The following is a 13462-nucleotide window of genomic DNA, read 5'->3' as shown; positions in this document are numbered from 1 at the left end:
AGCTCAGGCCCCTGTGCCGCCTGTAGCTCAGGCCCCTGTGCCGCCTGTAGTTCAGGCCCCAGTGTCCCCCGTAGCTCCAGTGTCCCCCGTAGCTCCGTCGCTCATTCCGTCACCAGTCTCACACACTCACTTCATGCAGGGAGAAAGTCTAAGTTCCTCCCAGGGAGATTCTTGTGCTTTAGCTGCTTCAGGCGAAGTAATGCACTCCAGGGCCTCCCCAGAAGTTAGGTTTCACCCCCCAGCTATTACTGGACCCCTGAAGATTAAGCAGCCCTCAGAGAACTCCTCCGTGTTAGCATTGCCTGGGCAAAGCCAGTGCTCAGTGCATTGCCAGCTGCCTTTATGTCGGCTAGTGGACTCTTTGCCTCGTGTCTCCGCTGGAGGGTCCGAAGGACCGCTCCGGCCTTTGCCTCGTGTCTCCGCTGGAGGGTCCAAGGGATCCGTCCGGCCTTTGCTTCCTGTCGTCGCTGGAGGGTCCAAGGGATCCGTCCAGCCTGCAGCGCCTCCGTCTCCGGCTTCCACGCCGCCGCCAGCTGCAGCGCTTCCGTCTCCGGCTTCCACGCCGCCGCCAGCTGCAGCGCTTCCGTCTCCGGCATCCACGCCGCCACCAGCTGCAGCGCCTCCGTCTCCGGCTTCCACGCCAGCTGCAGCCTCTTCATTCACGCCAGCTGCAGCGCCACCGCCTCCGGCTTCTACGCCGCCTCCGGCTTCTACGCCGCCGCCTGCAGCGCCTCCGTCTCCGGCTTCCACGCCGCCGCCGCCTGCAGCGCCTCCGTCTCCGGCTTCCACGCCGCCAGCTGCAGCGCCTCCGGCTTCCACGCCGCCGCCAGCTGCGGCGCCTCCGTCTCCGGCTTCCACGCCGCCGCCAGCTGCGGCGCCTGCTCTCGGCTTCCACGCCGCCGCCAGCTGCAGCGCTTCCGTCTCCGCATCCACGCCGCCGCCAGCTGCAGCGCCTCCGTCTCCGGCTTCCACGCCAGCTGCAGCCTCTTCATTCACACCAGCTGCAGCGCCTCCGTCTCCGGCTTCTACGCCGCCGCCTGCAGCGCCTCCGTCTCCGGCTTCCACGCCGCCGCCAGCTGCAGCGCCTCCGGCTTCCACGCCGCCGCCAGCTGTAGCGCCTCCAGCTTCCACGCCGCCGCCAGCTGCAGCGCCTCCGTCTCCGGCTTCCACGCCAGCTGCAGCCTCTTAATTCACGCCAGCTGCAGCCTCTTCATTCACGCCAGCTGCAGCCTCTTCATTCACGCCAGCTGCAGCGCCTCCGTCTCCAGCTTCCACGCCGCCGCCAGCTGCAGCGCTTCCGTCTCCGGCTTCCACGCCGCCGCCAGCTGCAGCGCTTCCGTCTCCGGCATCCACGCCGCCGCCAGCTGCAGCGCCTCCGTCTCCGGCTTCCACGCCAGCTGCAGCCTCTTCATTCACGCCAGCTGCAGCGCCACCGCCTCCGGCTTCTACGCCGCCGCCTGCAGCGCCTCCGTCTCCGGCTTCCACGCCGCCGCCGCCTGCAGCGCCTCCGTCTCCGGCTTCCACGCCGCCACCAGCTGCAGCGTCTCCAGCTTCCACGCCGCTGCCAGCTGCAGCTTCACCATCCACGCCAGCTGCAGCGCCTCCGTCTCCGGCTTCCACGCCGCTGCCAGCTGCAGCTTCACCATCCACGCCAGCTGCAGCGCCTCCGTCTCCGGCTTCCACGCCGTCACCTGCGGCCTCTTCGTCTCCGGCTTCCACGCCGTCACCTGCGGCCTCTTCGTCTCCGGCTTCCACGCCGTCACCTGCGGCCTCTTCGTCTCCGGCTTCCACGCCGTCACCTGCGGCCTCTTTGTCTCCGGCTTCCACGCCGTCACCTGCGGCCTCTTCGTCTCCGGCTTCCACGCCGTCACCTGCGGCCTCATCGTCTCCGGCTTCCACGCCGTCACCTGGGGCCTCATCAGCCACGCCAACAGCAGCCTCCGAGTCTTCACCCTCGCCAGGTCCAGCCTCCGACTCTTCAGCGTCGCCTGGTCCAGTCTCCGAGTCTTCAGCGTCGCCTGGTCCTATCCCGTCGGGGTCTGCAGCTGACTGGCCGCTTTCCAGGCCACTGGCCAGGCGACATCGCCGTCGTGGGCGGCCCCCGGACCGCCTTCGCCTGAGTCACCGCCGTTGCCTCCCGCACGGCCGGCCCCCTGAACTGTGCCCACGTCGGCGCCGCTGCCGTCCTCACGGCCGACCCCCTGAACTGTGCCCACGTCGGCGCCGCTGCCGTCCTCACGGCCGACCCCCTGAACTGTGCCCACGTCGGCGCCGCTGCCGTCCTCACGGTCGGCCCCCTGAACTGTCCGGGCTCCTGGGTTGTCGGCCCCCGGGCCGGTCCCCTGACCTGGGTCCACATCGCCACCGTGGCCTTCCGCACGGTCGGCCCCCGGAACTGTTGGGACTTCTGTGCGGTCGGCCCCCTGGCCGGCCCCCTGAACTCTTCTGTTTTGGACTCTGTTTTTGGGGCTCCAGTGTGCGTCTTTTTGTTGTTGTTTTTTTGGTGGTGGCTCGTGTTGTGGTTTTTGTCCCTCTTGTGCACTGGTTTTGTTTTGCCCCGAGCCCTCCGTCCTGGGCCCCCACCGCCCGCCCTGGTCGGGTTTTCTGTTTTTCTGGCTGTTTTTGTTTTCTTGTTGGGCTGTCTGGGGCCAGCCTTTGAGGGGGGGGGTACTGTCATGATCCTGGGTCCGTTTGACCCAGCGTTTTGTGTTTTTCTATTTAGTGTGATTTTTGTTCTGTTCTTCTTCTGTTTAGTGTTTTCTCTGTTCGGCCCATGTGTGTCCTTGTATGTGTAGTTCCTGTTTTATTGTGACGGTCTGTGTTGTTTCCCTCGATCTCCCTGCGCCTCTCCATGCGTGTTTCCTCGGACCTCCCTGCCTCTTCGCTTTCTGGTTTGCTTTGTTAGTTTTTCCCAGTTTAGGTTTACCTGTTAGTGTCACTCGTCATTTCTGTTTATTTGCCTTACTGTTAATAAATTCCCACTTGCACTTGAGCTGCCGCTGCCTGGTCCTAATTAATTCCCACACGGCTTGCACCCGCAAACCGTGACAAAGCCGCACCAACTAGAGAACAAAAGAAGTGGTTAAAAGGTGGAGCACAGCCAGAAAATGATTTGATGACCTGTAATAGCAAACCAATACTACCAAAGTCCCTACACATATCAGCAGCATTATTGTCAACAGGAGGGGGGGTAGGAGTGGTAGATAAAATTTCGGAAATGTGTCGGAACATGCATGATTTGCCAAAAACATAATGCACATGATGCACATAATGCACACCACCTCATCCTTTTCATACAATCCACATGGGTTTTATTGAGCTAAATGAATGCCAAGGCTCAGAATACGCTCTAGTGATCATAGACGTGATAAGTAATCAGTAAGGTCTCTGAAGCACTAGGATTTAGCATCAAACACCTGTGGACCGCAAAGTGCCGGACTCGTGGAAAGAACTAACGGCACAATAAAACAGAGACTGAGAAACTGCATGGAAGAAACAGGGAGACCATGGCCTGAGCGTATAGGCCTAGTAAAAATGTGGTAAAATGTGGCCTAGTAAAAACCAGGTGATTGGATCCTGATCAAAGTACTCCAAAGGAAAAATTGGAGTTCACCAAGGTGGGAAGGTCCTTATCAAGTGCTACTTATCACACCTGCTGCCTGCAAAATAGCAGAAAGACTGTCCTGGATTCATCAAAGCCACTGCAAAAAAGTGAGTGACAACCTAAACGTTTAGACGCCGACACCCCTAACTCCTGGTGATCTATTGGTGGAGGGAGGGCTGATCGGGTATACCCCGCCTTCTTCTTCTTGCCAGTAGTCTACTCATCACAGGTCACAGGTGTGTCTGGTCATCATGAAGACACTCGTCCTCCTAGTGGCTAATGTTGCACTCCTGGTGAGTTTATTAACACTCACCCGAAAGAAAAAAAGATGAACAACCCCACCTGCAGACAAGATGGACACATGACAACTCACATCTTCGTGACATGACACAAGACCACATTCACCCATGGATGAACAACGCATGGTATCGATATATACATGACAGCACACCCAGAAAAGACTGCTATGTTTGCTCCTATATGCCCCCAACGACACAGTACGCCACCTTGTATGCGAAGAGAATGGACATAATTCAGGCAAAGTGTGCCGCAAGCTACGCCAGCCGTGGGTATCAATTCCAGGGAATCGTGGTCAACCATGAGGAACCTCCCCAGATAGGACTACGAAATGGCACATGTGACGAATGGTTCTGGGTTGACCTGAAAGTGAAGCACAGAAGTAAGGCTAAATCATTCCCAGTCTTTCTTGGAAACAATGGGAATTTGAGCCACAGCCTATGCTACCGCCAAGAGAACGGATCCACGCCAATGGGTAACACCACCACCAACTGCAAAGCAGTACAGACACACGCTCCTGGAGGGCCTGTGAAGAGCAGCAACATCTCAAATGGCACCTTCTGGGTGCAAGGGATTGCCTGGGATATCCTTCCTGGGAATTGGACAGGTCAGTGCGCTCCCATTTTCATATCTGACCACACTTTCAAGATAACCATGGACGCCACGTCAACATCAACGTCAACAACAAGGAAAAGACGAAGCACCCCAGACCTCAAGCAGCATGATTCCATATGGGGTTCCGATGTCCCAGAGGAAACTTTGGACTGAAAGACAAAAGGTTCTGAATGCTTCATGTAAATTCAACGACGAATGGGATCAGGAGATTGACGCTCTGTGCATTGCAGTAATGCAACACAGGGTAGCATTGGACATGATTCTCGCCGAGAAAGGAGAATTCTCTTTAGCAACACATGTTGCACATACATTCCAGATAATGTGCACTCACCGAACATGACTGATGCTCTGAAAACACTCAGACAACTTCGGGATGCACAACAACGAGACTATGCCGCAAACACAGAAGACTGGCTTACGTGGCTTTTAAGCGGCTCTTGGAAGTCCCTGCTGATTAAAGGACTTGTTTTTGTTGGTGTTATAATACTGTTATTGTGTCTTTTCACTTCATGTGTCATACCATGTTTGAATGGTATTGAAATGTTTACAAGTGGCCATAGACTGATACAATAAGCTATGAACTGTACATATACATATGTACAACAGGAGGGAATGTTAAGAGATTTTTTTAGGATTTTGGGATTTTTATTATGTTATGCTTAAAAGTACGTTTCTTTATCTAAATGTGTTTGCTCTTTTCAGTATTCAGCTTAAACTCTGCAACTCTGTGCAGACTCCTAAATGGGGAAGTTACACAGGAAGCCTGCAGTTCTATTTTCTCTCTTCCTGTATGTGCTCTCTGAATAAAGACTGTTTCTTTTTACTGCAGGGTGCGAGTCTCCCTGAGTCTCACCCGTGTACACGTTAAACCTGTCTGGGCGTTTTTATTGCGACCTGAGTTGCAATACAGGAAAACTCCTGACAATATGTATCAATCTATCAATCGTTTGTTGTAAGATTCAGGTAATTATTTTTTAAAAGCGAGACATTTTAAATGAGAATGAGAAAGAAAAGTGTTTCTTTGTGCCCCCCTCTCCCTGTTAACGCCTCTCACCACATATCCAAACCGACATCATGACCAGCAGCTTTACAGCTGTGGCTCCAGCAAACGTCAGCTGATACTAGAAATTAATATTAAATACATTCTAACAACAGCTGATCAAACGTGCTGCTGTTGTTTAGCGCGACATCCGCTGGTTTCCTCTTTCTGGCGCAAAGTGGGCGATAAACAAACAAGAGAGAAAAGCCGATCAGCTGATCATTGATCAGTTTAATGATTGAAGTAGAAACAGGAGGGGGAGGGGGAGAGAAGAAGAGGCAGCTGTGCAGCAAAGACACAGAATAAATCCAGCTTTGTGTCTTTTTCCATTGTAGCTGAAGTCCGGGACAAACTGTTCCTTTTCAGCTCAACACGAAACGCGTAATATTTTCTCTGAATACAAGACGATTCCGTTTTTTACGGGACGGTTGGAAACTCTACTAATATGTTTTGGATAAATTCTTCCGCCGCTCTGAACGCGGGAGGAAGCGATCGATGGGAGGAACGTCGGGGGCCTTGATCCGCCAGGCAGAAAGGAGCCGGAGAGTGAAAACTCAATCTGCAGCTCACAGCGTGAGTCAAGGTGAGAGCGAAGCGGCCGACAGTTCAAACAAACTCATATGGACTCAGCGAGGAGTTCCTCCGCTCTCAGCAGCACCATGCAGACAGCTTTGTTAGGACTGCACGCCTGCCTGATCACCAAACCTACTTCTCCCAAAGTCTGCAGAAAGTTTGCCCACCTTTAAAATTCATGCTTTTTGCATTCATTTATATTTGCACTCATCAGTCCTCCGGAGTTTCTTTGTCCTCAGGATTATTGCTTCATGCTTATTGAAGATGGGAATGAATGTATTTAATGTGTGGGTGCCACGCTGCTGCTTGTTGCGTGGTGTGGGGACGCAGGCCGAGTTTCTGCTTTCACATATCAAAGGCTCGGTCCTGGAAACACTCTGAGCACGAGGACGGGATTCAGCAGGAACAACCAGGCCTGCGGTCACTCCACCGGTCCTGACCGCTGACCTCGGACCGACGTCCACAACAAAGAGTTTATGGAATATGTTTTACTTACTATACAGCGGGTGAGATGATGTAATTTAAAAGCAGGACACAGAGGACAACAAAACTGTGATGCACTCAAAGAGAGCCCTTTATTGTGGCTGATGGAAGAAACTTGAACATACAATAACTGTAATTAATCCTGAAATGGGCGAGACTAAACTACGACTGCTATGAATATTACTGTGACTATGACAACACTACTACAGACCTGAACATGATGGCGACCAGCAGTATGAGATAAAATATGAAGGGCTACACCCAAGACTTGAACATGAGAAAGGAAACAGACTCTTCAAACAGGAAACATGACGAACGTATACCTCACACTAACAAACAAGGGCGATTGGAACGTGATGGTGACACGAAAGGATCCATGTAAACAAAGCAGTAAAGACTGAGCAACTATGAGCTGTCAGGGAGAATTAGAAGAACGTAACAAAGTATCGCCAAATTAAAACTACTAACTAATAACAGCAAAAACAAGAATTACATACATTGATCAATAGTAATCTGAATCAACAAATACCAAAACCAATGCAAAAAGGGTCACAAACCCAAACTGCCAGAATCACATTATTTTCTAAATTTAGTGTCATTTTTTCTACAAAAGGTATTAAAATGAAAAAGAATGCAAAACAAAATCTAAACGAACGAGCTCTACTTACATTTCTGAAATACATAACCTGCATATGTACACATACAAAATGTATAAGAACAATTTACATCTGTTCCTTAGTTTCTATCAGTACAAATAAGAATTTACATGACATTATTCAACCTTATATACATTTTACAAAATAAATAAAGTATTTCTTTTTCACAGAGAGCGCGCTCCCATTCTGCAGCCTCTGCCTTCTGAAACAGCTCAGTGTTCATCTGCAGGCACTGTGTGTGAAACCACCTTGAACAGCTGTCACACTGGATCTGGGAATGTTCAACAAACCAAAAATAAAATAAATTCTTTAATCACGTGATTTAACATGAATATCTTTATTAATCTGCCATTAGTATGTATTGCATATTTTTTCCTTATCAAATATTCAAAATAACTAACACACCAAGCCAAAATAAATTACATGCAAGTTAAGGCTATATTTCCCCTCTTCCTCAAAACAAAAACCAAATAACAAAAGCAACTGTACACAATAGATTTTGTTAAATAATATCCCCAATTACAAATCTGTCTCACCCATTTGGTGATTGAAGGCCCTGGAAAAGGTGGTTTTGGAGTTGAACACATGGCCCAATTGTTTTCTGCCTCCAACACTATTACAAATATAGTAAAATTAGTGATTGACAATGAATATTTAAATACAAGTGATTTCTTTGTGCTATAACACTTCACAAACCTGAGGCTCCCAGTATATGTAAAGCAGTTGCTTCACGCTGCTGTACCATTGCTTTAATTGTTGTTTCAAATGTCATGTCTGGTATTTTGGGAAAGGACTCCATGAACGCCTTTGCCATCTATGGAAATAGCAAAATATTCAAAAATAATTTAGTCATATTGCTTTTCTATAGCAGACTCAATTTTATAATGCACCATCAGCACAAACATTATTTGTCTTTGTTACTTTACCAAGATGACAATCACATCGCAGCTATTTGTGTCCTTCTGTACTGGCTGTTTCAAAACTCCTGCTTTTACCTTGATACCCACCCAGTCAGTCTTGTTGACTGCAGTACGCCTCATGTTGAAGAACTCCCTGTGCAAGGGTCATACTGTCATGTGAGGGCCGTGTGCAGGCAGGAAAAGGACCTAAAATGAGAGTCACGGAAACAAAAGGTGAACTTAAGTACAGCTTTAATGCTGGACGGCAAACAGAAAACTGTTCTGAACTAGAACACAAAATGAACCCGCTCGGCACGCTGGCAGGCAGGCAGGTCATTACCTTATTTTGAATGTTCAATGTCAGCACACAGAATTTGAAAAATACTCTAAAACATTTTGGAATAACATGTGGCTTAATTTAATGCCACATTCTTTATTTGTGGGAAACAAAGACGGTCGAGAGATATCACTTAGACAAAAACTACAACAGCACTGGCTCTGAGTACTGTATTAAAGCGTCTATAGTAATCACAGTTCACTATAATTTACACAGTCCCAGAGCCAATAGGGCTGCACCACCAAAAAACACACAGAATCAAAAAGTTTAATTCAACTGAAAAAACAGGGAAAGTTTGCGTGGGTTCCCTCCGGGTACTCCGGCTTCCTCCCACCGTCCAAAGACATGCAGCTTGTGGGGATAGGTTAATTGGATAATCGAAATTGTCACTAGGTGTGAATGTGCGAGTGAATGTGAGTGTGAATGATTGTCTGTCCCTGTGTGTTGGCCCTGCGACAGACTGGCGACCTGTCCAGGGTGTACCCCGCCTCTCGCCCTATGACAGCTGGGATAGGCTCCAGCGCCCCCCGCGACCCTGAAAAGGATAAGCGGAAGCAAATGGATGGATGGAAAACAGGGAAAGTCATATATAATGAAAGAAAAAACCAAAAATCAACCAACACATTACAAACATCAGCTGCTGGATCTAAACTGCTAAAGCAAGTTCTTAATGCCAATGACTGACCCTGGATCTGCCATTGGGACACATACAGTTTACTTAATACTGTCATTTAACACAATATTAAGTCAAATAATAAACTAACAACCAACTTGTACTTTTTCATGCTAAAATGTAATTACTGAGGCACATTACCATCCCAGCCCACCGATAAGGCCTGGCCTACAAATGTGGAAAACACTGCAGCACTATAAAAGTAAATGATAATATATTCACTTTAATTTTTGAAAAATAGAATTTACCTGGATTTTTGTGCTGCCACTTTGGATTCTTCAAGCTCTCTTGTGTTGCTGGATCAACAAGGTAAAGACAGCTGTCTGCTTTACTTAGGTACTGTAACCGAAAAGATCATATAATTAATTCTCTGGCCAGTAATTACAGATAAAAATATGTCTTTTATCATGCTTGAGAGGTTTGACTATAACTTGTTTGATCAGTTATTACAGCTGATTTTTAAAATGAGCCCAGGAAAAGCAGTTATAAAGATATTATTACATCAATCCCCATCAATCCCTGTTATAATAAGTCAAGCTGATTTACAGATTCCATTTGCTATTATCTTATTTGTCCACACACGATTTACTACAGTCGAACACCTTAAATTTCAGTTTTTAATGGAAACTGATAGGAAACCATTAGTATTCCAGTATACTGGTATTTGAGGTGCAGGACTTCATAGTGGGACATCACAGACACCACAAATCTGGGTTTGATGAATCCAGATGTCTCAGAAAGTAAAAAATGTTTCCAGGGATGAAATTTTATGGCACTTACAGGACATAATTTGAAAAACAAAACCCTCATTTTTCCATAATATTGTATTTGTTTTAGCATTAATACAATGTAAAATACAAATATATTTATATTGCAATATGTATATGTATTTATTAGCTTTGACAAAGAGTGCCTCCTCATCATTTCTCTTTTCCCGTCAGGATGACACCGGCAGTGTAGTGGTTCAGTATGTATACCTTACTGCCCAAATCCAACTTGCAGCCAACATCATGCAGGGCACGCTCTATAATCTTGTAAAAAACACTGAATAATGAAGAGAGGTCAACTTAAACTGCTAATTATGTTACATTTTTGAAAATATGTAATCCATGATTAATTAATAATGTAGTGCTATCAATGTAAGAATTTTACTCTCTAAAGCACTCAAACACACTGTTTTCATTTTCATTGATTGGCTGATTTTCTATGTGATTTTCTCTATGAGAATATAGCTGGTTGATGTCAAACGTTACAAAAGGAAAGAATATATTGAGCTAACAGGATAATAACAGTAACTCAAATAACCACTATATAAAACCAAAGTACACAGAAGACAAATGATGAAAATACAACAAAGCAGATCTGGAGGCAGAAGGTTTCTATCAACCGAAGACCACACTCTGGGTGACTCCTGTCAGCCAAGAACAGCAAACTGAAGCCACATTTTGTGCTCATAAACGTTTCACATTTTCATAAAAACAGATTTAAAAAACAATATAGTCCAATAACTTCCACAGTTACCATCACAGAACATTCTTAAATCCTTCAGTTGTGTTTTCATGGAAAATTTGGATACAAAATGTGACTCAAGACTGAAAGTTCGTCTTTGACAATTTCACTTTTTTTTATATCTTTGATAAATATTTTTTAATTTTTTACGGCTATTTTTTTTTTTTTTAAAATTAAAGCAATGCTGGTCATTACGCATGAAAGTTAGCGATCTGGAGTTGTGACTGACAACAGTATAAAACCTTTTAAGATTCAAGTGCATCAGCACAGTAACAAATCCATTAAAGACTAAAGCATGTATGAACAATAGCTGTGTCTATAAAAACATTGCATCTGTCTAACGTGGATGATAAAATGTGTGTTTGATATGGGAACAGCATTAGGATCAGTGATGTTTTTGCTCTATGAATAGCAATAAAGCAAAACAAACAGCAGGAAATTAAATTTGGGGTTTGAAAGGATTACTGTAACTCAGTAATTAAAATACAGCTTCATTTATTTTGTAGTCTTTTCCAGGTACCTCGCCTGTTAACCATCGATGAGGTTCCAGTGATTTCAGCTGTGGTGAACTATAAAGTTGTTCCCTTTTATTTGTGATGGAATCGCAGCAGTAGTAATAAGATGGCAGCAATCCAAGATGGCGGCCAACCAAACCAGTTTGACAACCGGTTTGACCGGTTTCGTGCGTGTGCGCATGCGCGTTCAGGTCCTGGGGTTATGCGAGTTCATGTGTGGAAACACACAGGGTGTCAGAGAGGTTATATGAGTTCATGTGTTTTTAACTTAATTTAAACAAACCATAGGGTTTTTTAATTAAACTATTTTTTGTCACTTTGGCGTGTCTCAACATTCATTTATGCAGACATATGTGTCCTTAAGAGCAATTCTTTGTTTTTGGCATGTAGGGGTGGTAGCTGTTTTGCTTCACAGTGCTCCTTAACAAAGCCCGAATGCTTTTTTTTTACATCTAGTCAAAAGTGTTGGTAATAGTGTTTTAATCACACTAATTTGTGATTCTGATTTCTCGTCATGCAGCGATGCAACCATTTTATTTTAAAAACGGCATAAACGGGAATTTCTTCTGAATGGACAATGTCAGCCTGTTCACAAGCGTTTCATTTAATCAAACCACTAGTTTTAATCTAACTAGTTTTTATGCATGTACTGGGGTTTCTTTCACGGGTTGATGCGATCATTTTATTTAAAAATCGGGATTTCGGAATGTTGAACTAAGAGGGAGACAGAGCCAGCTAGTTTTTGCAACACAGTAAATGGCCACAAATAACATTCAGCCCCTTTAGAAAATAAAAGCTATTGGGCTACTTCTAAAACACGTTGCACACGATGTCACCTTTTCTCCCAAAGCAGCCAGTATCGCTCTTTTCAAACTAATCGTGTTTTAATCACACTCATTTTGTGATTCTTATGTCACAGCATGCAGCGATGCAAGCATGTTATTTTAAAAACGGATCAAACGGGAATTTCTTCCGTAAGGGGTTTCATGGTTTCAGAGTAGTTTTTAACACAACAGATGGTCGCAAATAACATTCAGCCCTTTAGAAAATAAACGCTGCAGTGATACTTCTAAAACACGTTGCACAGACCCGCTCCGTCTTTTCAACAGCCGGTTAATTGTTGAGGATTGCAAAAGCCCACTGCGGGTATCATTTAATTGTTGGGATTCCTTAGGAAGACAAAAGATAGGTGTATCACTTAGTTGTTGAGAGTACCATGTGAACAAGGGCCCAACCTATTGTTTAAAGTGGCCGGTATCAGCTCTTTTTGTAATTCCTTAGGAAAAGGTAAAAGCCCCGCAGGTGTAGCAGTCCGGTGGGGACCCCGCCTATTGTCTGAAGTATCGGCTCGTTTGTAATTCCTTGAGAAGACAAAAGCCCTAAAGGGTCTCATTTAAATTGATTGGAGACATACCTTTCTTTTTGGAAACACCCATCCTATATAAAACAAGCTCAGAGTCCGAAACCCTTAGCCATTTACCCCGTCAAGATTGCTGCGGAGCACACCATTTTCTTTGAGATCATCAAAACTAACATCGTTCTTCATAACATGGACATCGTAAACGGTAAGTAAAACAAAACCTATTACTGTATTTTTAAAGGTGTTATGTTAACATATTATAGGATATTTAAACATTTTTTTCCTAAAACAAAAGCTTAATTTTTAGGAGTTCGGGAGAACGGCACAGGACCCTTTTCTTTAGAAACGGGCGCTTTTACAGCTGGAACTAGTTCTCTAACAGGCACAAGGTGTGTACAGAATTACGCGATTTTTAAACGTATGTATGTTTTAAAGTTGCGATTGTTTTAAATTATGTAATAACAACGTTTTTCTTTGATTTGTTCCAGGATTAACAAACTGAGCAGGAAAACATTCAGACGCCCTGACCACAGAGCCCAACCTTACATCAGGTGTGTATACAACGGGATTTTTTTTAAAAAAATTTTTTTAAAGGGGTTTAAACAATTACAAATGTTCTAAAACCGACCGTTTTACACATGCAGAGCCATGACAGAGAACCGTATGTGTGGAGAACCAGGGCCGTCCGGAATAACGCACACTACAAGGTAAGCATAGGCATATATAAATTAGATAAAAGAGATAGAGAGGGAGACACGCTTATTCTGTTTGAAATGGGTACATGTATAAATGTTTTAACACATGTCTATCTTCACAGACTGCAAAACAGTACCCCTCCACATAATGACCAGGACACCGTACGATCCCAAACGTTTTTGGAATGTTTAAGGAGTATCGACCTT

At 45.7% G+C, this 13462-nt stretch overlaps 1 long non-coding RNA gene across 2 annotated transcripts; it reads right to left on the bottom strand.

Annotated features, from left to right (window-relative positions):
- Window positions 1–6694: 6694 nt before the first annotated feature.
- On the bottom strand, window positions 6695–9530 carry LOC120438522. Of its 2 annotated transcripts, XR_005611972.1 has the most exons (5): window positions 9425–9530; window positions 8275–8373; window positions 7964–8081; window positions 7804–7880; window positions 6695–7538 (listed from the first exon to the last, which is right to left on the bottom strand). It is a non-coding gene; the product is annotated as an uncharacterized LOC120438522 (long non-coding RNA). The 2 variants fall into 2 exon arrangements; XR_005611973.1 differs by lacking the exons at window positions 8275–8373; window positions 9425–9530 and adding an exon at window positions 8194–8210.
- Window positions 9531–13462: the final 3932 nt, after the last annotated feature.

This window comes from Oreochromis aureus, linkage group 3 (assembly GCF_013358895.1).
Source record: "Oreochromis aureus strain Israel breed Guangdong linkage group 3, ZZ_aureus, whole genome shotgun sequence".
NCBI lineage: Eukaryota > Metazoa > Chordata > Actinopteri > Cichliformes > Cichlidae > Oreochromis > Oreochromis aureus.
Note: the sequence above shows the minus strand (reverse complement) of the source record. Positions and strands in the feature narration are given on the sequence as shown.